Genomic DNA, 21,249 nt, shown 5'->3' with positions numbered 1-21,249 from the left:
AGGCGCGCACCGGGGACTGCGCGAGCGTACGACGGGCTGGCGTCGCGCGCACCACGCCCCGGAACCAGCCCCCGAAAGAAAAGAGCCCCCCCGCGCGCGCGCGCTCCCGCTCTCTCTCCTCAGGAAACGGCCACGCCCCTTCTCTCCCACGTCCAATAGACGCGAGGAGGCGGGGCGACCTCGGTCTGACTCGGGAGAGGCTATAAAGGGAACTGCTGGAAGCGCAGCTCGCTCTTTTGCGTCTGGACCTCGGAGCCGGTGCTCGTAGTAGGTGAGTGGGCGTCGTGGGCGAGTACCCGGCGGGCGGGCTTGGGGCGGGTTGAGGTTCGCTGCGGCGCTGTGAGATTTTAGACGTTTGAGCTTAGTGCGCTGTGGGTTGGAAGATTGCACGTGGGAAACACGCAACCGGACCGCCCCGTGCCCTGCGTGGTGGCGGCTGCGGCGTCAGGCTTCGAGTTGAGGCGCGCGGAGGCTGGTGCGGATGGCCACGAGCGTAGCGCGCGGCCTAGTTGATAAACGCCCACACCCGTCTGGTGGAACCTGGGCGGCGGCGGAGAAACAACCATATTCCCAGGATTTGGGGCGCAGAGTTAGTTTTACGTTGAGAATAAGGCCTTTGCTAATTAGACGATTGGGTTTTTTTTCTTGTCGCAGATCGAAAGAGTTGAAAATGGGCAGTCCCCGACCTTGTGTGAGATTGGGCTGTGCTGTGCCCAGGTGGCGCTGTGTGCAAACCAGAATAGTGAAGAAGCAGGGTTCTAGTCCTGAAAACCTTCAACTGCCATTCTGTGAAAATGCCTAGTTTTCAAAATATTGTGCTCCTGCTGGAACACTGGCTCTCGGTGTAACGGAGCTGTTACCTGGAGATGTTGAGGTCAGTACGGTTGAGAGCATAGTTCTTAAACTGAAGAAGGAAACCTGTTGATATACAGGAAAAGATGATGTATCACTGAAATGTGCTTCTTAATAGATGGAAAGGAAAATTCCAAAACACGTGAGCGAATATTTGCTGGGAAATTACTTGGCTGGAACCTGACAATCTTACCCAGGTATGTGTTGGGCTAGTACTTTGATTCAGTATGTTTAGTCCATAATGTAGGCTTAAGTGAATTTTTTTTTTTTTTGTCTTTGAACAGCATCCGGGAGGTTGATGAATAATAACGGAGCTATAAATGTCACTGACAAGCAACCTTGCTTTAAAGTAAGTTGCGTAGTTTACAAAATCTATAGTGTTTCTAGTACAGTACTTCCCTTTTTAACATTTCCTATGGATTATGGTCTGATCAATGATGAAACCTATCCCGAAGCTGACTACCTGAAGAAAAGCATGTACGGATTCGGCTTCTGAGATAAGACCCACGTGCAGAAATAAAAAAGCTTCGTTGTTTGGATTTTATAAATGAGAATTTTGTTAGGTTATAAATCTTGTAGGGGAAAAGCTGCTACCTCACAATGATGTATTTATAGGTTTTGTGTTGGGTTTTTTTTCTTTGCCAACAGTGAGGGGTCGCTGTCTGCCCATGGAAAGAGGCCAGTTTGCAGTAACCTTCCTGAGGTATAACCCATTTCTGTGAGTGGAAGTTTTTTATTTAACGGTCAGTATTTTGTCCTTGGTCTTCATCTATGATGACCTTATCCCGAAGCTGAATATCTGTTGAGAAAATTTAATACGGATCTGGCTTCTGAGATAGACCATTATAAGGACAAAGATATTTTTAAAAATTCTTTTGCTCTTCTAATGTTAATAGTCTTGTAAATCTCAAATGTTTTTCCTTTTCTAGGGCTAATTCCACGAGATTTACTTGTATGAAAAAAGGAAAAGCTCTTCATTTTACTGACATGGGAAGGAAACCTACAAATGAAGACAATATATTGATTTTTATTTTTGTAAACAGATTATGAAGCAGCATCAGATCTAATGTATCCATTAGAATTGAACCATTTCCTTTTACTTTTGTCGCACTGCCCTAGTAACAACCTGTTAGTCAGATTATTTTGTAGATCTAGTTCTATTTTAAATACAGGAATGCATAGAAAACAATCTATTTTTTATGGAGAAGTCTTTGTTTCAGTTAACCAGACTTGTAATCAGATCATTCTAAATGCTTTACCTTTGGTCACTTGTTTATATTTAAAATGTGTGATTGTAATTAAAGCTGAGCGAAACTTTACAGAGTATTGTGGGAAAATCCTTAGGATATTTTTGGAGAGATGACACGGTGTGGCAGTATCGCAGAATAAGTACAGATCATGTTGGCTTTTTGTAGAGTACTAAATATTACTGGGTTAATGGTGAACAAAATGGAGAGACTGCCTATTATTAGGGTGAGAAAAATATGAAGTGTCAGAATGATCAGTGATTACTGAATCATGGAATATTTGGTCCTAATGTAATTGTAATTTGAAAAGATGCTCAATGTGGAAAATGTAGAATACTGAAAATGAAGAGAGCACAGCATAATTATGGGTCATGGGGAAAGATCAGGGAGTTTAAAGTAGGCGAACATTGCACAGAATGGATTTAGTGTAGACTGTAATAGCATCTGATCCAACCAAGATGTTTGGGCCCCGTGCACGATCATTTTCCCTAAATAGCTGCATGAATAAGTTCTAAGTCCATACTTGTGTGTCGGTCGCAATAATAGTATTTTTGTCAGCTTATCATAATGAGCTGTCCTTTTCCCTAAAATGTTTTCCTGTCTTAGTGAAAATTCAATTTTGGACCCATGCAGCTCAGGAGATTCATGAGACTGACAAGCATGTTGCGTTATTGGGCAGGATACCGAGTGAATTTGCTCAAATGTTAAAATGTGTACAAAAAGCACATTGGAAAAAGTTTATTGCGGCCAAACTTAAATATAAGGTGTTAATGCCACTACATAGAGATTGAGTATTCTGTGTCCCTGCATACTATTAAATTATAGGTGCAAGGAATTGCAGTGACCATACACAGTCACCTAAAAATGTAGGAGAATGAACTGCAAGTTTTCTGCAGGAAATCTAAACCAGTCTTTTGGTAGGAAGTGTGAGGTATCTAAACTAAGACCAGGGTGTGGTCCTTTTAATGGGGCCTTAAGGCTTGATGAAATCCAGCAATGGGAAAAGCCACTTGGCATAATGGTATCTTGATGTTACCAAAGAAATGGTGAAAGTATTGCTTTAGACAGTCACTTAGAGAAACATGAAGATCAGTGGCATAGTGTATATGAAGTGAAGTGATTTAGCAAGATATTAGTTACTAAAATTGTAATTCCTCAACACTATAAACTCCCAAGTTAAGGTGGCTTCAGATTAGTGACCTTGTTCTTCGTTGCATCTATTGTTCAAAAAACAAACATGCGTGCATCTGTATGTATTAACCGGTGTTTCTGTAAGATCGTTTTCAATCCCAGAGTCTTAAGTGCCTAGTTACCTTGGCTACCTACTTGGCACTTGTTTGCACAGTAAATGTTAGACGGACGATGATAAAAGTGGGGTCTGCACAAAATTTTCAGGGAAAAGTGTCTATCCTTTTGTCAAAGCTGGCAAACATAAGTTCAAAACAAGTTATGAAATAAAATTTGCTTTGGAGCACTCTGACCTCTTTTCCTTCAGTTCTGTTTTTGCTCCCTTCTGTTGCAGTTGATCTGGTAATGTCACATTTCTTTAGTTGATATAATCCAAATCAAGTTAATGTGTTTATGTATTGCACTCTACTGGACTCTACTGAGGAGGTCAGAGGTAAAACATTTCTTATGTCCTCTGTTAATAGTGGTACAAAATGGGGGCGCCTGGGTGGCTCAGTTGTTAAGCGTCTGCCTTCGGCTCAGGTCATGATTCCAGGGTTCTGGGATCGAGCCCCACGTCGGGCTCCCTGCTCCACTGGGAGCCTGCTTCTTCCTCTCCCACTCCCCCTGCTTGTGTTTCCTCTCTCGCTGGCTGTCTCCCTCTGTCAAATAAAATCTTAAAAAATAGTGGTACAAAATGACAAAAATCAAAGGCAAGCTATAAAGTACTGTGGGAGAGCAAAATACTTAATATCTGAGGAAACTGAACAAGTAGATTTGAATCAAAACCAACTTGGATGTGAGAAATATTTTTTAGGCATAAATACTTTAAGCAAAGACTGTATGCTCCAGAACCTTAGAGTGATGAATTGATAATTTGGGTATCAGTTGGGTGATTAGATATGGGACAAATAAGGTGGAAGATGAGACTGAAGTGTTTTGGGGTAACTGGGTCATTCGAATTACCTAAAACTTGACTTTTTTTTCAGTGGGAAGTCGTATAGCAGTCACATAATTTAGTCCATTTGATTCTGCAGAGTCCACATTTGAATGAGTCAGGACTAAAAAGGTAAAATTTAGTGGAATTAAGCTTGAAACCTTAAATGTTCTAACTAACATCAGCTTCCATTAAAATGAAAAACCTCTAGTAGATCTGGATGATGTTTTTCATTCACACAATGGAGGTTTGGGCTGTTCGACTCTTAGCCTTATGCTTTGTGAATGCTAACATACCAGGTAATACCTTTATATTACCAAAGTAGGTAACTACTAGTTAAAACCAGGGACCTTATCCAGTTACCTGGATAGGGAACTTAACCCTTCTGAGCATATGTGCAACTTAATAGAGAGCTTGGTGGGGACTCAAAGCTTTAAAGACCTATGGAATAAAGGAACATGACTATAATAGACTGGGATCTGCATGGTTAGGACTGATTTCAGAAGTTGAAAGAGCAAAACCTATATGTGTGTGGCTTTAGTCAATAGGAATTCTCTTGCCTTCCATCATACTTCCAGGTTATCTTCAAATACGGTAGGCTCAAACCTACCATTTGGTGCTTTCTAAAATTAGTTCTGTTGCCAGAAATCTAATATCCAGTGCACGTGACTGCCCAGTCAAGTGACCTCTGAATTGATTATGCACCTCTAAATCCTCACTGTTTGCTCAATCTGTATGAAATCTTTTGCTTGTGCTCAGGTTTTTAACACCACTTGCCCAGTTAGGATTAGAATCTTTATTTGAATTCCAGCCTATGATAGTCTGCTTATCTTGCTAGTCCTTCCTCCCTGGGGATGAGACCCTCTTTCCCATCTTTCCTCCCAAAAAGCTTGATTCAGGATCCAAGTAGTACTCACAGCATGGTATAGTATTCATAATGGCCTGACTGAAGATTGCCACTGCCTCTGGCCTTGCTCCACCTCACTAATTCTATATATTTGGGTATGTACAGAGATGGATCAAAGCCATGCAGTTCTGGAAGCTTTATGGACCATCTTCGGGTGAAGGAGACGGTGCTTTTCCAAAATGAGAACCAGACTCGGTCTCATTCTCAGAAGTCCTGGCCTCTTCCCTTTGCCACTAGCACACTACTAAAGTTCTGGCATGCCATGTGGCTGAATTATAACAGGAAATAAGGATTTAATCTCACAGAATCCCAAATTGAGTACAGTATAAGCCAATCTATTTGGAAACTTTGTCTTAGTTATGCTTACTCAGTTGATTCTTGTTCTCTTCAAAAGAGTATTAATAATGGAAAAAGCATTTAAGAATATGTAAAACATCATTTGAAGAAAATAAGATTTACAAATAGAGTGCATTACTGAGGTCAGCAAACTACTGACCTACCCTTGCCTCCTAACTATATAATTGATGTACAACAAATTGTACAGTTTTAAATGTAGAGTTTGGTGAGGTTTTCCATTGATGAACACCCATGAAATCATTACCACAATCAAAATAATGACCATCCATTTCTCCCAAAAGTGTCCTCTTGGAGAGGCTTGATTTTGAGCACATTACATTTGAGATGGCATGTAATACCCAAATGAAATTTTGAGTTAGGTAGAGAAGTATGGAGTTCAGGGAAGATCTCTGAGCTGGAGAAATAAAATTGGGAGTCATCAGCATGTGGAGAGTATATTTAAAGCCATAAGATTAGATGAGATCACCAAGGAGTGAATATAAATAGAGAAAAGAAGTCCAACAGTTGAGTCCTGGAACATTCCAAGAGTAGGGGATTCCAGGGTTAGTTGAAATCCTGGAGATTATTTTGTGCCAAGGGACAGAAATTGGGAAGCAGAAATCTGTTGTCAAGTCCAACTGCCATATCAAGAACAGAAACTAGATGAAAAATAAAGGAGTTCTGGAATGAAAAGCAAGGATGAAAACTAGCAAAAATTGCTTGGGCTATAGGGCTGGAGTTAGCCTTAATTTATGCAGAGCCTTAGCACGGAAATTGAAGGAGTTAATATCTGAGAACAACTTTGTAAATTATCAAGCAAAATAGTCTACAGGAAAGAGATAAGGAATTTAGGAAGTATGATAGGGTGTTCATCAGACACTGTCTAGAGAAGGGGAGCTAGCTACAGACAAATTAGAGGTTTGTCTTAACAGTGCTAAAGTGCCTGCTAAGGCTGAAAACTACCAATTTTAATAGTTAATTAGCATAATTCTTCACTCTCAGGCTTATCTGCCTGGGAGAAGAAAGCAGATCAGTGAATTAATCCAAAATTAGGAATAAACTGTCCAGGAGGAGCAAAACAATGACAAGCCAAGGGAATTGAGGATGTAGGTAAATTTGTTAAAATTACTAACCTTGAGATCCAGGCTGATTAGGGGGAAAAAAAAGTAAGTGAGGGTCCCAAGTAAGACAAAGATCAGACGTACCATGGAAAGATGCTAATGAAAACCAGGTAAAATAAGGTCTTCTCCACTTATGCTACAAAATGACCCATAGCATGTTGTATTCTGATTGTTGGTTTATCCCTCTCTGGCCCTAGAATGTGAAGTCTTTAAGAGAAGAAACTACCCTTTAATCTCTTAAATTCTGGCTAAGACAATGTAATGGCTCCTATAAAAAATTAAGTGGAATTCGGTTTGTATATTTAGGGCACAAATGATGTGATTTAACTTCTCCAAAAGGGGTAAAAGAAAATGAGAAAAGTTGAAAGATGTTAAGGACAAATATATGTGTCCCACAAAATTCATATATTGAGGCCCTAATCCTAAAGTGGCTATATTTGGAGATAAAGCCTCAAAAGAAGTAACAGAGTTTAAGCTTCTAAGGGGAAGGCTCTGATCCAGGAGAAAGACTGTCCTTATTAAAACAAAACAAAACACACCAAAGAGCTCACTCTCTCCCTCTCCCCTAGCACACCCACAAAGAAGAGGTCACATGAGCACACAGTGCAATGGTGGCCACCCACAAGCCAAGACAAGAGGCCTCAGAATGTTGGACTCCAGCCTCCAGAACTGTGAGAGAATTCATTTCTATTGTTTGAGCCGCGCAGTCTGTGGTGTTCTGTTACGGCAGCTCGAACAGACTAAGAAGTGAAGGATAAATGGCCACTGCTATAATTTTGGAAGTTTATATTTAGCTAAAGAATAATGAGTAATAACTATGAAAAAAGCCAATGCAATGTAATCTCTCTGGTTTTATACATTTTCCTTTTAGGTTTCTATTTATTAAATCAGAACTAAATCTACTTATTGAATATTAACAAACACAGCTCCCAACCACAAAACTTCCTCTCCACTTGTTTCAATATCAAGTTCAGTTTTTTGAGAAATAGATAATTTTTCAAGAAAAAAGTATCACTAAAGAGGGATGCCTGACTGGCTCAGTTGGTAGAGCTTGCAACTCTTGATCTTGGGGTCATGAGTTCAAGCTCCACGTTGGGCATAGAGCTCCCTCAAAAAATAAAAACTAAAACATGTATATCAGAGAAACCAGAGATTGAAATGAAACTATCTCAGATAGAAGGTGAATGTTGTCAGAGGTTGTATGCTTCACAGGAAAAACTTTTTGATGTAAGTGAGATTACGTCTTAGATAATCACCTCATGTAACAAAAAATGGTTTAGGCTTACTAAATATTTCGCAGTCTAAAATTTTGTTTTTTCAAATATTGTTAAAATGTCTGTGCTACCTAGAGCAATCTATACATTCAATGCAATCCCTATCAAAATACCATCAACTTTTTTCACAGAGCTGGAACAAATAATCCTAAAGTTTGTATGGAACCAGAAAAGACCCCGAATAGCCAAAGGAATGTTAAAAAAGAAAACCAAAGCTGGTGAGATCACAAGTCCAGACTTCAAGCTCTATTACAAAGCTGTGATCATCAAGACAGTATGGTGCTGGAACAAAATAAGATACACAGATCAGTGGAACAGAATAGAGTACCCAGAAATGGACCTTCAACTCTATGGCCAATTAATCTTCAACAAAGCAGGAAAGAATATCCAATGGAAAAAAGACAGTCTCTTCAACAAACGGTGTTGGGAAAATTGGGACAGCCACAGGCAGAAGGATGAAACTGGACCATTTCCTTACACCATATACAAAAAGAGACTCAAAATGGGTGATAAAAGACCTAAATGTAAGACAGGAATCCATCAAAATCCTGGAGGAGAACGCAGGCAGCAACCTCTGTGACCTCGGCCACAGCAACTTCTTGCGAGACACATCTCCAAAGGCAAGGGAAACAAGGGCAAAAATGAACCATTGGGACTTCATCAGGATAAAAAGCTTCTTGCACAGCAAAGGAAACAGTTGACAAAACCAAAAGACAACCGACAGAATAAGAGTAGATATTTGCAAATGTCTTATCAGATAAAGGGCTAGTATCTAAAATCTATAAAGAACTTATCAAACACAACACCCAAAGGACAAATAATCCAATCAAGAAATGGGCAGAAGACATGAACAGACATTTCTCCAAAGAAGACATAAAAATGGCCAACAGGCACATGAAAAAGTGCTCGACATCACTTGGCATCAGGGAAATCTAAATGAAAACCACAGTGAGATACCACCTTACACCAGTCAGAATGGCTGAAATTAACAAGTCAGGAAATGACAGATGTTGGCAAGGATGCAGAGAAAGGGGAAACTTCTTATGCTGTTGGTGGGAATGCAAGTTGGTGCAGCCACTCTGGAAAACAGTATGGAGGTTTCTCAGAAAGTTAAAAATGGAACTACCTTGTGACCCAGCAATTGCACTACTGGTTATTTACCCCAAAGATACAAAGGTAGTGATCCGAAGGGGCACCTGCACCCCAATGTTTACAGCAGCAATGTCCACAATAGCCAAATCATGGAAAGAGCCAAGATGTCCATCAACAGATGAATGGATAAAGAAGATATCGTGTGTGTTGTATATGTATGTATATGTATATATGTACATATATAAAATACATATACACACATATATAATATATATTATATATATACACATTATATATATAATATATATAATGGAATACTACTCGGCCATCAAAAAATGAAATCTTGCCATTTGCAATAACATAGATGGAACTAGAAGGTAAAATAAGTCAATCAGAGAAAGACAATTTTATGATCTCAATGATATGTGGAATTTAAGAAACAAAATGGAATCATCAGGGAAAAAATAAAATGACAAATTCAGAGAGGGAGACAAACCATAGGAGACTCTTAATCATAGGAAACAAACTGAGGGTTGCTGGGCATGTGATGAAATAAGCACTGGGTATTGTATAAGACTGTTAAATCACTGACCTCTACCTCTGAAACTAATAATACATTATATGTTAATTAATTGAATTTAAATTAAAAATAAAAATTTAAAAATTTAAAAATAACCCCTCCAAAATAAAATAAAATTTCCTTTTTCTATGTGAACATTAGGACTGCAGTAAGTTTTATTACTTATTTTTTGTAACTGATAGGTCATACCTATCATAATTTTGTTCCCTATTTAATGAAAAACAGTATAAAATAATGGCTGACACTTTCACTTCTTTTTTATTTTTCATAGTACTTTGACATACATATATCATCTCGGTTTCTCCTACAGAAACCATGGAAGGTAGATATAGCAGGCATTATTTGGTATTCGTATATTTTATGTGTGATAAACTGAGATATTTAAAGTACAGGCTGGTTAAGGTCTAGATCACTGGAAGGAATGATTTCATCATCATCTGTATTTTGCACATAAAAATACTGTTTTTTAGTTTGGGTGCTACATTTAAGAAAAACACTGACAGACTGGGGGTATCCAAAGAAAGAAGACAAAGACTCTGTAAACAATTCATCCTGGACAATATTTTAAGGACTTGGAAATATTTAACCTGAAGAAATGAAAATCGAGGGAAAATATGACTGTTTTTAGATATTTGAAAGTATATCAGGTGGGATAATAGTATATTAATAATAATCCCATGTGGTAGGTACTATTTTTTTGCCCATTCTACAGATGAGGAAGTTGAAACTTAGAAAAGTAACCTAATGAAGGTCACATAGGAAGTGGAGGAATTGGAATTTAAAATCTGGGGGTGCCTGGATGGCTCAGTCGTTAAGCGTCTGCCTTCGGCTCGGGGCGTGATCCCAGGGTTCTGGGATCGAGCCCCGCATCAGGCTCCCTGCTCCGTGCTGGGAGCCTGCTTCTTCCTCTCCCACTCCCCCTGCCTGTGTTCCCTCTCTCACTGGCTGTCTCTCTCTCTCTGTCAAATAAATAAAATCTTTAAAAAAAAAAAAAAGGAATTTAAAATCTGGCAGTCTAAGTCCAAAGAGTGTTCTTATCCCACTAAATACCTTCCCCAAAAGAGTAGTTAATCTAAGTGTTTCTCTCGAAGGCACAAAGGAGATTAATGAAATAAATAAAAAGAGGCAATCCACAATGGAACATAAAAATGAAGTTCCTGATATGAGAACATACAGCCTCCAAATCGTAGTCTTTGTCACTGTGAGTTGGAGGAAGGAGGCTGGCCCTAATCAACTTCAAAGACCCTTTCAAGTCTAAGTTCAGATTCTTGACTTGCCCAAGGTAACCCAGCTAGTTAATGACCAAAATGACCACCAACACCTCTATCCCTTCCTCAGCCCAGTGTTCAACCCACTAAGTATAGTGCCTCAATTTGCCCCGCCCCCAGTGGCAATGTAAATTTCCTCAAAATTCACTAATCTGTGGGAATGGGTAAAGTCACATTAGATTGTACTAGCTCACTGCTTCTGTTGACACTGAACTTCTAGGGCCTACAAAATTCCTTCAGAGAGGTTCTGGAGTCCCCATTAGAGTATCTCACATGTATTCACAAATAGGCCTCCAGATGTTCTTCCTGATGTTCTGCCTGTTACTGTGGCCCCTCCATTGGGTGCCCCTACATATCCAGTGCCTCCCACAAAGCATCAAAGTCTTTCTTCCTGACACTATCGTAGTCCAGGGGGTGTTATCGTCTCATATCCTCCTCTTGGTGCTATGCCTCATGAAGTAGAAATCTATGCAGTTCCTGTGTCTCCTGTCTCACAACACCCCTCAGAAAACAGGTCCTTCAGCCTTTTGTCATAGACATTTTTCTATGAGGGGCACCTGACTGGCTCAGTCTGTAGAGATTGCAACTTTTGATCTCCTTGGAGTCATGAATTTTAGCCCCACATTGGTAGTAGAGTCTACTTAATAAAATAAAAAATAAAAATGTATCATAGATGATTTTCCATAGCCCTGAGACCTAGTCCCTATAGTCAGGCGTGGGTTTAGTACTTTTCTATCCTTCTCCTCTGCCCCATCTCTGATCTCTTCTTAGCAGACTCCCACCCTGCAATTCATCCTAAGAACCTGGAAGGCTCAGGCTCATGAATCCAGGCAAATCTGAATCTCAGATTAGGCTTAGCCCTGCTATGTCAATAGTAACCCGAAATCCACCTTTTTTTTAAGGTTTTATTTATTTATTTATTTTTAAAGATTTTATTTATTTGAGAGAGAGAGAGTGAGAGAAAGAGCATGAGCAGGGGGAGAGGCAGAGGGAGAGAGAGGCAAACTCCCTTCTGAGCAGGGAGCCCAATGTGGGCTTAGATCCCGGGGCCCTGGGATCACAACCTGAGCCAAAGGCAGATGCTTGATGGACTGAGCCACCCTATTATTTATTTTTTAAGTGAACTCTACACTCAACGTGGGGCTCAAACTTACAATCCTGAGATCAAGAGTCACATGCTCCACCAACTGAGCCAGCCAGATGCCCCTAAGTAACTTTAACCAGCCACTTTTATACAAAAATGTTGCTAATAGTTGATAATTTAATTACATTAGAAGGAACATGGGTACTAAGCATACTAAACTTCTCCGGGGCAATAGTAAGGCTTATTCTTGGGGGTACATCTTAATTCTCATGTCTTAGTTTTATCACTGATGGAAACTCTCAGCTTATAGTGCATTTCTTTTTCAAAAATGAATGCAAAAGGGAGCCTGGGTGGCTCAGGCAGTTAAGCATCTAACTCTCGACTTCAGTTCAGGTCATGATCTCAGGGCTGTGAGATCAAGCCTTGTGTCAGGCTAGCATGGAGCCTGCTTAGGAGTCTCTCTCTCCCTCTCCCCCTCCTTCCACCTCTCTCTTCCAAAAAAAAAGAAAAGGAAAAAAAGAAGGTGAGTGCACAAGCATCGCTCAAAGTCTGACTACATACCCAGAAATGTCAGGCTAGTTTTGAAATTCATGGACTTGTCTCTATACTCTACATACCTGGATATAGCTGTTTCCTGATGAATATTGTTTGCTTTAAATTGTATCTGTTCCTTTGAGATTGAACGTGATAGATTAGGTGTGTGATGATTCAGAAATATGCTAACATGTATTCATTTGTTCATTGAGTAAATAGGTAGTGAATAGCTACCATGTGCAGGTACTGCCTGTCCCAAGCACTAAAGATAGAGCAGTGAACCAAACAACCAAAATCCCTGCCCTTGTGGAGCTTATATTTTGGGAGGAGGGGAGGAATACTACATAATAAATACATACATTATAAAAGATATGAGAAAATGAGAAGTGATAGGAAAAAAATAGAAAAAGAAGACAAAGGCTCTGTAAACGGAGTGGGTTTGGGGAGGTAAGTAGTGTTGTGATTTTAAATATAGTTGCCAGGATAGACTTCCATGAGATTAAGCAAAGACTTACAGGGGGTAAGGGATTGAGCTATGCATTCCCACGGCAGCAGCCCAAAGACCGAAACATGCGTGGTAAAGAAAGAGAAGACATAGGCCATGCAAATCATGTGGACCCTTAGGGTCACTGAGAGGGTTTTACTCGGAGTAAAATGGGAACCACTGCAAAGAAAACACAGAAACTCGAAGTGTGATTCATATGCATCAAAACCTGTGAACCCTACCCCCTAGGGCCCAGATTGAGGTCTCTAACATTTACCATTGAAAGGAAACAGGGCTTATGGAAGAAATGATTACAGGTCTGGGCAAGAACCGTACAGGATGAGCCTGGTGCACCTTGCTAGAGCAGAGAGCAAGAGAGCTACCAAAGACAGCCAGGATTGTGTTAAAAGAACTCAGTAGCCAACCTGGAGCATCTCCTACCGCACAACGATGTAAATTTAGACGACTACCAAGGATAAGAACTACAATAGACTGACATACATAAAATATGTTCAAATCTGTGAATTCATAATGATACCTAAACAAAACAAAACTGATTTTGATGCTGTTAGAGGACGCTGGTGAACCAACTCATCAATTTCAGAACTGGCAAATAAAGGGACTTTCCAACACCAACTGTAGTAACGGATAATCAAATAAAAGGTAAGTTACTCTTTATTAATGGATCCTAGTTAATAACTGAAAGAGATTAACATAATTAGAATGCCACCATTTTGCAACCATCTAACAAATTAATGTATCTAAGGAATGATCATTAATGGCTGCTAACATTAAGAAAAAGAGAAGCAACCTTAGTATAAGTAGTTGATTGGATGTTCCGGGAGCATGCCGACAATATACAGATACTTTAAGATCCACATTCTACAGGAAATATGCTTTAAATAATTTTTTCCATGAAATGTGATATATTTATCCTAAGATATTGGCACTTTCCATTCTTTGCAATGTCACACATCTGCAAGATGTCTGATCAGTCTCCCTAAAAAAGTTCCTTGAATGAGTCTAACGAAACTCTAGAGAACTAATTATTACCATGAATAGAGTCGCATGAGATTTATCACTTCAGCTTCAGCTGCATCTTGGAGAGGTATATGTTTGTTACAGACACTTTGAACTTTCTATCAACTAGCGATATCAGTCCTGCCCGTATGACTGTTGTCTGCCTTCATAAAGAGCCGTCTCTCATACATATCTCAGAAAGTAAAATATGCTCAATACCATATTAATGTTTATTCTAGATTTATGGTTCATAGACAATTCATATTAGAGTACCCCAAAGTTCTTTGAACATTCTTCTAAATATATAATAACTACAACCTCTAAACTTAGATCCAATGAAATCCAAATATAAGAAAACTGTCTCCTATGCAATTTTTTCTTCCTTTTTTTTTTTTAAGATTTTATTTATTTGAGAGAGAGAATGAACAAGGGGGAGGAGCAGAGGGAGAGGGAGAAGCAGACTCCCTGCCAAACAGGGAGCCCCACATGGGGCCCGATCCCAGGACCCCGGGATCATGACCTGAGCCGAAGGCAGACGCTTAACTGACTGAGCCACCCAGGTGCCCCTCCTATGCAATTTCCTGTTTGCCATTTACTAGGAATTTAAATTATTTATCAATTTTTAACTCACATAAAGAACGATCTGTAGAACACAAACTTCCAGAGTAAGTAAAATATACATTTTCAGCTTTAGGCATTGGGTTCTGGTATGTTTAAATGTACCTAATTTCCTAAAGGCTATATTTTAATTTTTCTTTTTTAACCATTAAAAACTTACAAAAAGAAAAAATTATAAAAAGATATCTTATAAAAATGTAAAAAGAAGGAAGATATTAAAAGTAAAATTAAAATAACTCATAATTCTACAAAATAAAGATAGCCACTGTAAAAAATGTTTTATTTCTGTATGCAGATATAAATTTTAATAAAATTTGCATTATTCTGCCTATGGTTTGTTATCCTGATTTTTTTTTTACTTAATATTCTATAATGACAATCTTCAATGCCTCTAAATATTCCTCTGCTTGTTCTCATCGGCAACATCCGGAACATTTCATTTTTATGTATATTCAATAACTAACCAATTCCCTAAGACTGAAAGTTTTGATTGCTTTGAATTTTGCCATGATGACAAATTTTATAGCAATAAACATTCCAAACCACAATGCTACACTGGTTTTCCTTGGATGGTGGGTTTATATTATCATCCATGAATTTTTTTAAAAGATTTTATTTATTTATTTGACAGAGAGAAAGAGCACAAGTAGGGGGAGCAGCAGATGGAGAGGGAGAAGCAGACTCCCCACTGAGTAGGGAGCCTCAACATGGGGCTCGATCCTGGGACTCCAGGATCATGACCTGAGCTGAAGGCAGACACTTAATTGACTGAGCCACCCAGGTGTCTCCACCATCCATGAATTAAAATGTTTCTGGTAGGGGCGCCTGGGTGGCACAGCGGTTAGGCGTCTGCCTTCGGCTCAGGGCGTGATCCCGGCGTTATGGGATCGAGCCCCACATCAGGCTCCTCTGCTAGGAGCCTGCTTCTTCCTCTCCCACTCCCCCTGCTTGTGTTCCCTCTCTCGCTGGCTGTCTCTATCTCTGTCAAATAAATAAAAATAAAAAATCTTTAAAAAAAAATAAAATAAAATAAAATGTTTCTGGTAATCTATCTTCTCACATCCATTTGCCATTCTAGTCCATACTGCACCCCAACTGGTACCCTCTCTCCCAATCTTTTCCACTGCCCAGTCTGTAGGAGTAAGAAACTACCTAACAGCCTTAAACATGTACATTCCTTCCAGCTCCTTGCCTTAAGTAAAATCTACTCCCTCCTTGAGGGCACCACTTCTCTTTGCATCGTCTTTTTTTTTTTTTTTTTTTTTTAAGGAATCTCCACACCCAACATGGGGCTTGAACTCAGGACCCCAAGATTAAGGCCAAATGCTCTACCACCTGAGCCAGCTAGGTGCCTCCCTCTGCAAGCTTCTTAAGCTATTTCCCTCAGGTGAGAAAGTTAAGGTCGATATCTTCTTGCACCCTACTGCCACTTCTTGACAATTATTCCTTCATTTTTATGTACAACCCCTGATTTTTTAAAATTATTTATTTATTGGGGGGAGGGGCAGAGGGAGAGGGAGAAAGAGTCCCAAGCAGACTCTGCACTGAGCATGGAGCCCACGGTGGGGCTGGGACCCAGACCCTGAGCCCAAACCAAGTAAGATGCTCAACCAACTGTGCCATCCAGGCACCAACCACCCCAATTTTTTCTTGTTCATTCCACCTGACTTGCTACGCTTTGTCCTGCCTTAAGGCAGTTATTCTCCAGCTGTCTAGTTACTGCCTTTTACTGATTTTGAGGTGTTCAGGACGAGGTTTGCTGTGCTATATTCTATACCATCTGTTTCCAATGTCCACACATCAATGTCCAAACCATTCGGCTTCTCAGGTCTTTGACTTCTCCCATTTTCTCCCACTCACACCCAGCATTCATACCTGGGATCTACTGGCCTTCAAGGAGCCATGATGGAATTCAGGGGATCTCTGAGCTTGGGCAGGGAAAAATCTGTATCTTTATTTTCACTAAGCACTAACTGAAATGTAGCATTTTCTTCAATAATAAAAGTAGGCAATATACCACCGAATTACTAGCAGTATCTGTGACTTTATCACCATAGAAAACACAGCTATTTTTATATACATTGCATTACAGTTACTTTCACATATAAATACTTAAGAATTTTATGTATGCTTATTTCTACCTAGAAATTATGGTTCTTTTTAAGCTGGCCACTAGATCTTGTTGTTTAATGCAAAGAAGCACATTATCTTGGTCCATTCAGACTGCTATAAGAAAATGCCACATACTAGGCAGCTTATTAACAACAGATATTTATTTCTCTCATTCATAGAGGCTCTAAGTCCAATATCAGGGTGGGTGCCAGCATGGTCAAGTGACAGCTCTCTTCTGGGTTACAGCTTCTCATCGTATCCTCACATAGTGAGTGGAAGTGAGGGAGCCCTTTGGGGTCTCTTTTAGAAAAGCACTCATCCCATTCATGGGGGCTCCACCCTCAGACCTAATCATCTCCCAAAATCTCAACCTCCTAACACCATCATGTTGGTGTTAGGATTATGACACGTGGGTTCTGGGGAAACACAAACATTCCAGTCATGGCACACATACATTCCTGTAGCATACATTTAGTTTGTTTAAATATTTTTATACCTATATTTTAAGGGTTTTTTTAAACAAAGGTTTCATTTATTTATTTGAAAGAGAGAGAGCATGCGCACATGAGCCGGGGTGGGAGAGGGGCAGAGGGAGCAAGAGAAGCAAACTCCCTGCTGAGCGGGAAGCCCAAGGGAGCTTGATCCCAGGACCCCGAGGTCATGACCTGAGCTGAAGTCAGACACTTAATTGACTGACCCACCCCGGTGCCCCTATAACTATATTTTAATGTAAAGGGTTTTGCATATAATCCTACATATTTTGTTTTATACACTTAAAAATATTTTTTGAAAAGTGGTCCATAGGCTTCACCAGAGTGGCAAGTAGATCTTGGCTCAAATAGTTAAGAACCTCTACTGTTGGGGCGCCTGGGTGGCACAGCGGTTAAGCGTCTGCCTTCGGCTCAGGGCGTGATCCTGGCGTTATGGGATCGAGCCCCACATCAGGCTCCTCCGCTATGAGCCTGCTTCTTCCTCTCCCACTCCCCCTGCTTGTGTTCCCTCTCTCGCTGGCTGTCTCTATCTCTGTCAAATAAATAAATAAAATCTTAAAAAAAAAAAAAAAGAAGAACCTCTACTGTTATACAATTGTTATACAATTATCCTCCTGTATCTCCAGGGATACTTTCCAAGACCGCCAATGGATGCCCAAAACCATGGGTAGTACCAAACCCTATATATGCTATGTTTTTTCCTATACGTACATACCTATGATAAAGTTTAATTTATGAACTAGGTGCAGTAAGAGATTAACAACAATAACTAAGGGGCACCTGGCTGGCTCAGTCAGTAGAGCATGCAACTCTTCATCTTGGGGTTGTGAGTTTGAACCTCACACTGGGTGTAGAGATTACTTAAAAATAAAATCTTTTAAAATTTTTAAAATAAAATACAAATAATAAGTAATAATAAAAGAGAACAATTATGATACTGTAATAAAAGTTATGTGAACATGTTCTCTCTTTCTTAAGACAGTTTATTGTACCAACCTCACCCTTCTCATGATGATGTGCGATGACACAATGCCTGCATGATGAGATGAAGTGAAGCGAATGATGTAGACACTGTGACTGAACCCACAGAAAGTGAGACTGTGGATAAGGGGAGAACTACTGTATATCAAATATACAGTACTCGTGTTTCACTTCCCTTCCTATCTAGCCTAATTCCAAGACTTATCAGGGGTCCTCTTGTGCCAGTGTTCCCAGTTTCCTTACCCCTATTGTTTTTCCTTGGCTACTACCTGGTAAAACCCCAACTATTTGCCCCAGCCATTTGCCTTGCTACAGAAATCACACAGTAGGGCAGATTTATGCCACTATACATTCATGATCTCTACCCTCAACCAGGCCCTCAATGCTGCTTTTTATTTTTTTTAAATGATGAAGGATTTTGACTTCATTATGACAATTATATTTTTTTAACAAAACCATTAAATCAATCCTTTGCATAATTTAAACAAAAGCTTTTCATGGTCCTCCATCTTTTTGACAAATTAGAAGGGTCTAGATTTTTATAAAGTCATAAGCCCTGTCAAAACACTTCTAGGTTTGCAAATTTTTCCAGATAAGAGTAATAATACATGTAAATCATATTTAAATTCAGATTCTTATCTGAAATTGCCTTGAAATAAGTGGAAATATGGCAAAAGTTTTTCTTTTTTTTTAATTATACCAAATCATGCTTCATAAAATTTTATTTCTGAGTTATTATGGGTATACTGCCTGTTTTCCTTTTTCGATGTTTTTTTTCCACTTCATTTTAATGTGTTCTTTTTTTTTTTTTGATGTAGTGTTCAATGATTCATTATTTGAGTGCAACACCCAGTCTTTCTCTGCCTGACTTATTTCACTTAGCATAATCCCCTCCAGTTCCATCCATGTTGATGCAAATGGTGTGTATTCATCCTTTCTGATGGCTGAGTAATATTCCATTGTATATATGAACCACATCTTCTTTATCCATTCATCTGTTGAAGCAGCCCCTCAGTGCTTCTAGGCAGTTCTCCTTTCCCTTGTTAGTTTTCTTCCCCATATCAGACTTCCTTTCTGCTCTATACCTCTTAATTCCTCCCTCCCCCACCTCAACTTTCACCTCACCTCAGCAGAGACTTCACCTCCTTCTTCATGGAGAATTTTATAGACTTCAGCTGACACAATTTCCTGATGCCAGCCATTATATGTAGCCACAATTTTTCTTCCCTCTGGCTACAATGGAATGGTGTCCCTTCCCTGGTCTAAGGCAAATTCCTTCTCCAGTTCTACAAACCACATTGATTCATTCAACAAATATTGAATCAAGACTTCCTATATTTGTTATAAGTTATATCCCTCACCCCACCAAAAAAAGAGACATGTTGAAGTCCTAAACCCCAGTACCTCAGAATGTGACCTCATTCAGAAGTAGGGTCATTGCAGATGTAATTAGTTTAGATGGGGTCATACTGGAGGAGGGTGGACCCCCGATCCAATATGACTGTTGTCCTCATAAGAAAATGGTCATGTGAAAGCAGAGACACAGAGGGAGTGCCATGTTGCAATGAAGACAGAGATTAGAGTTCTGCAGCTGCAAGCCAAGGAAAGCCAAAGATTGTCTGTGTGCTACCAGAAGCTAGGAAGAGGCAAGGAAGGCTCCAGAGGGAGCATAAACCTGCCAACACCTTATTTCCCAGTTCTAGCCTCCAGAGCTGTGAGACAATAGATTTCTATTATTTTAGGCCACCCAGCTTGTGGTGCTTTTGTTACGTCAGCCCTAGGAAACAAATGTACTGCTGTAGGCCCAAAACAGTAAACAAAGCAATGATCCCTGGCCTGTTTGTGGAGCTTACCTGCCCTCTTTAGAAACTGGTTATAAAGATAATCCCTTTTTCCTCCTCTATCTTCAACTTCACACTCTCTCCTGGCTCCTCCCAACTTTAAGTATTCAGTATCTCCCTCGCTCTCTTTTTTTAAAGATTTATTAATTTATTTGAGATAGAGGGAGAGAGAGTGAGAGGGAGAGAGAGTAGGGGGAGGGGCAAAGGGAGAGGGAGAGAATCGCCAGCGGACTATGCCCTGAGCCCAGAGCCCAATGCACGGCTGGATCTCAAGACCCTGAGATCATGACCTGAGCCAAAATCAAGAGTCAGATGCTTAACCAACTGAGCCACCCTGGCACTCCAAAGTATCCAGTATCTCTTATAGAAATTAAAATATCCCTGGCCCTCATGTTCCTTTCTAACTGGCAGATTATCTCTTGTTCCTCTTTAATAGCCACATTTCCTGAAATAGTCATCTTCACCTGTCTTTGTATGCTGATCTCCTACTCACACTTCAGCCGTTTGTATTCTCACCTTTGCCCTCACTAGTCCGCTGAAATTCCCTTTGCCAAGGTCCCCAGATGACCTTCTGACTAAAGCCAATGGAACCTTGAGTTCCCTCCTTGCTTGATCTCTCAGCAGCCCTCTGACCACGGTGACTACTTCTCCTTCCTGAAATGCTCTTTTCATTTGGTGTCTGTAAAGCTATCTCTCCTATAGTTTCTCTACATCTTGTGACTGCTCCTTCTCAGACTCTTTTGAAGGCATTTCTCCCACATAAATGTTGGTGTTTTTTAAGATACTAGGCTGGGTCCTTTTCTTACTTTGCACACTCTTCCTGAGCAATCTCTTTTATTTCCCTGGCTTTAGTCACAATCTGTATGTGGAGGGTTTCCAAATCAATAGCTCTAGTTCATATCTCTTTCCAGAGATTTGGATCTGAGTATTCTACTGTCTATTAACATCACTACCATGTGATGCGTGTACCTCAAATGGAACACTTTTCACTTCCTTCCCATCCCTCCATTCCAGTTCTTCCTCTAACATTCCCAGAAAATGACATTTCCGTTCTTCCCATTGCCAAAGCCATTCCACCTAACTCCTCTCTCCCTTATTCCTCTACAACCAAGCAATCTACACATGCTACTGGCCTGGCAGTCCAAATATTTCTCGTAACTACCTGCTTTTCCCCAATTTCAAGGGTACTCCTTTAGTATCAACCTTTATCCTCTCTCATCTCAATTATTACACCACCCTCTGTTGCTCTCAGGGCCAGTGTCAGGGGCAGATGACTTGTACAATCAAGCAGGGCCCTCGCTCA

The 21,249-nt window shown here is 40.1% G+C and overlaps 1 long non-coding RNA gene and 2 other non-coding genes across 6 annotated transcripts; all 3 read left to right on the top strand.

The window, feature by feature from the left end:
• Window positions 1-214: 214 nt before the first annotated feature.
• LOC113261047 (uncharacterized) lies at window positions 215-14,852 on the top strand. Of its 4 annotated transcripts, none has more exons than XR_008956206.1 (6): window positions 231-271; window positions 655-1,049; window positions 1,137-1,201; window positions 1,501-1,570; window positions 1,782-4,335; window positions 7,137-14,852. It is a non-coding gene; the product is annotated as an uncharacterized LOC113261047 (long non-coding RNA). The 4 variants fall into 4 exon arrangements; XR_008956207.1 differs by having other exon boundaries at window positions 1,782-7,238; window positions 7,973-14,852; XR_003318222.4 differs by lacking the exon at window positions 7,137-14,852 and having other exon boundaries at window positions 655-874; window positions 971-1,049; window positions 1,782-3,579.
• Window positions 1,282-1,351, top strand: LOC113261389 (small nucleolar RNA SNORD50). The gene has a single exon (XR_003318371.1). It is a non-coding gene; the product is annotated as a small nucleolar RNA SNORD50 (small nucleolar RNA).
• Window positions 1,619-1,689, top strand: LOC113261388 (small nucleolar RNA SNORD50). The gene has a single exon (XR_003318370.1). It is a non-coding gene; the product is annotated as a small nucleolar RNA SNORD50 (small nucleolar RNA).
• Window positions 14,853-21,249: the final 6,397 nt, after the last annotated feature.

The sequence above is a fragment of the Ursus arctos genome, unplaced genomic scaffold (assembly GCF_023065955.2).
Source record: "Ursus arctos isolate Adak ecotype North America unplaced genomic scaffold, UrsArc2.0 scaffold_29, whole genome shotgun sequence".
Lineage (NCBI taxonomy): Eukaryota > Metazoa > Chordata > Mammalia > Carnivora > Ursidae > Ursus > Ursus arctos.
The sequence above is the reverse complement of the archived record's forward strand: the minus strand, read 5'-3'. Positions and strand labels throughout refer to the sequence as shown.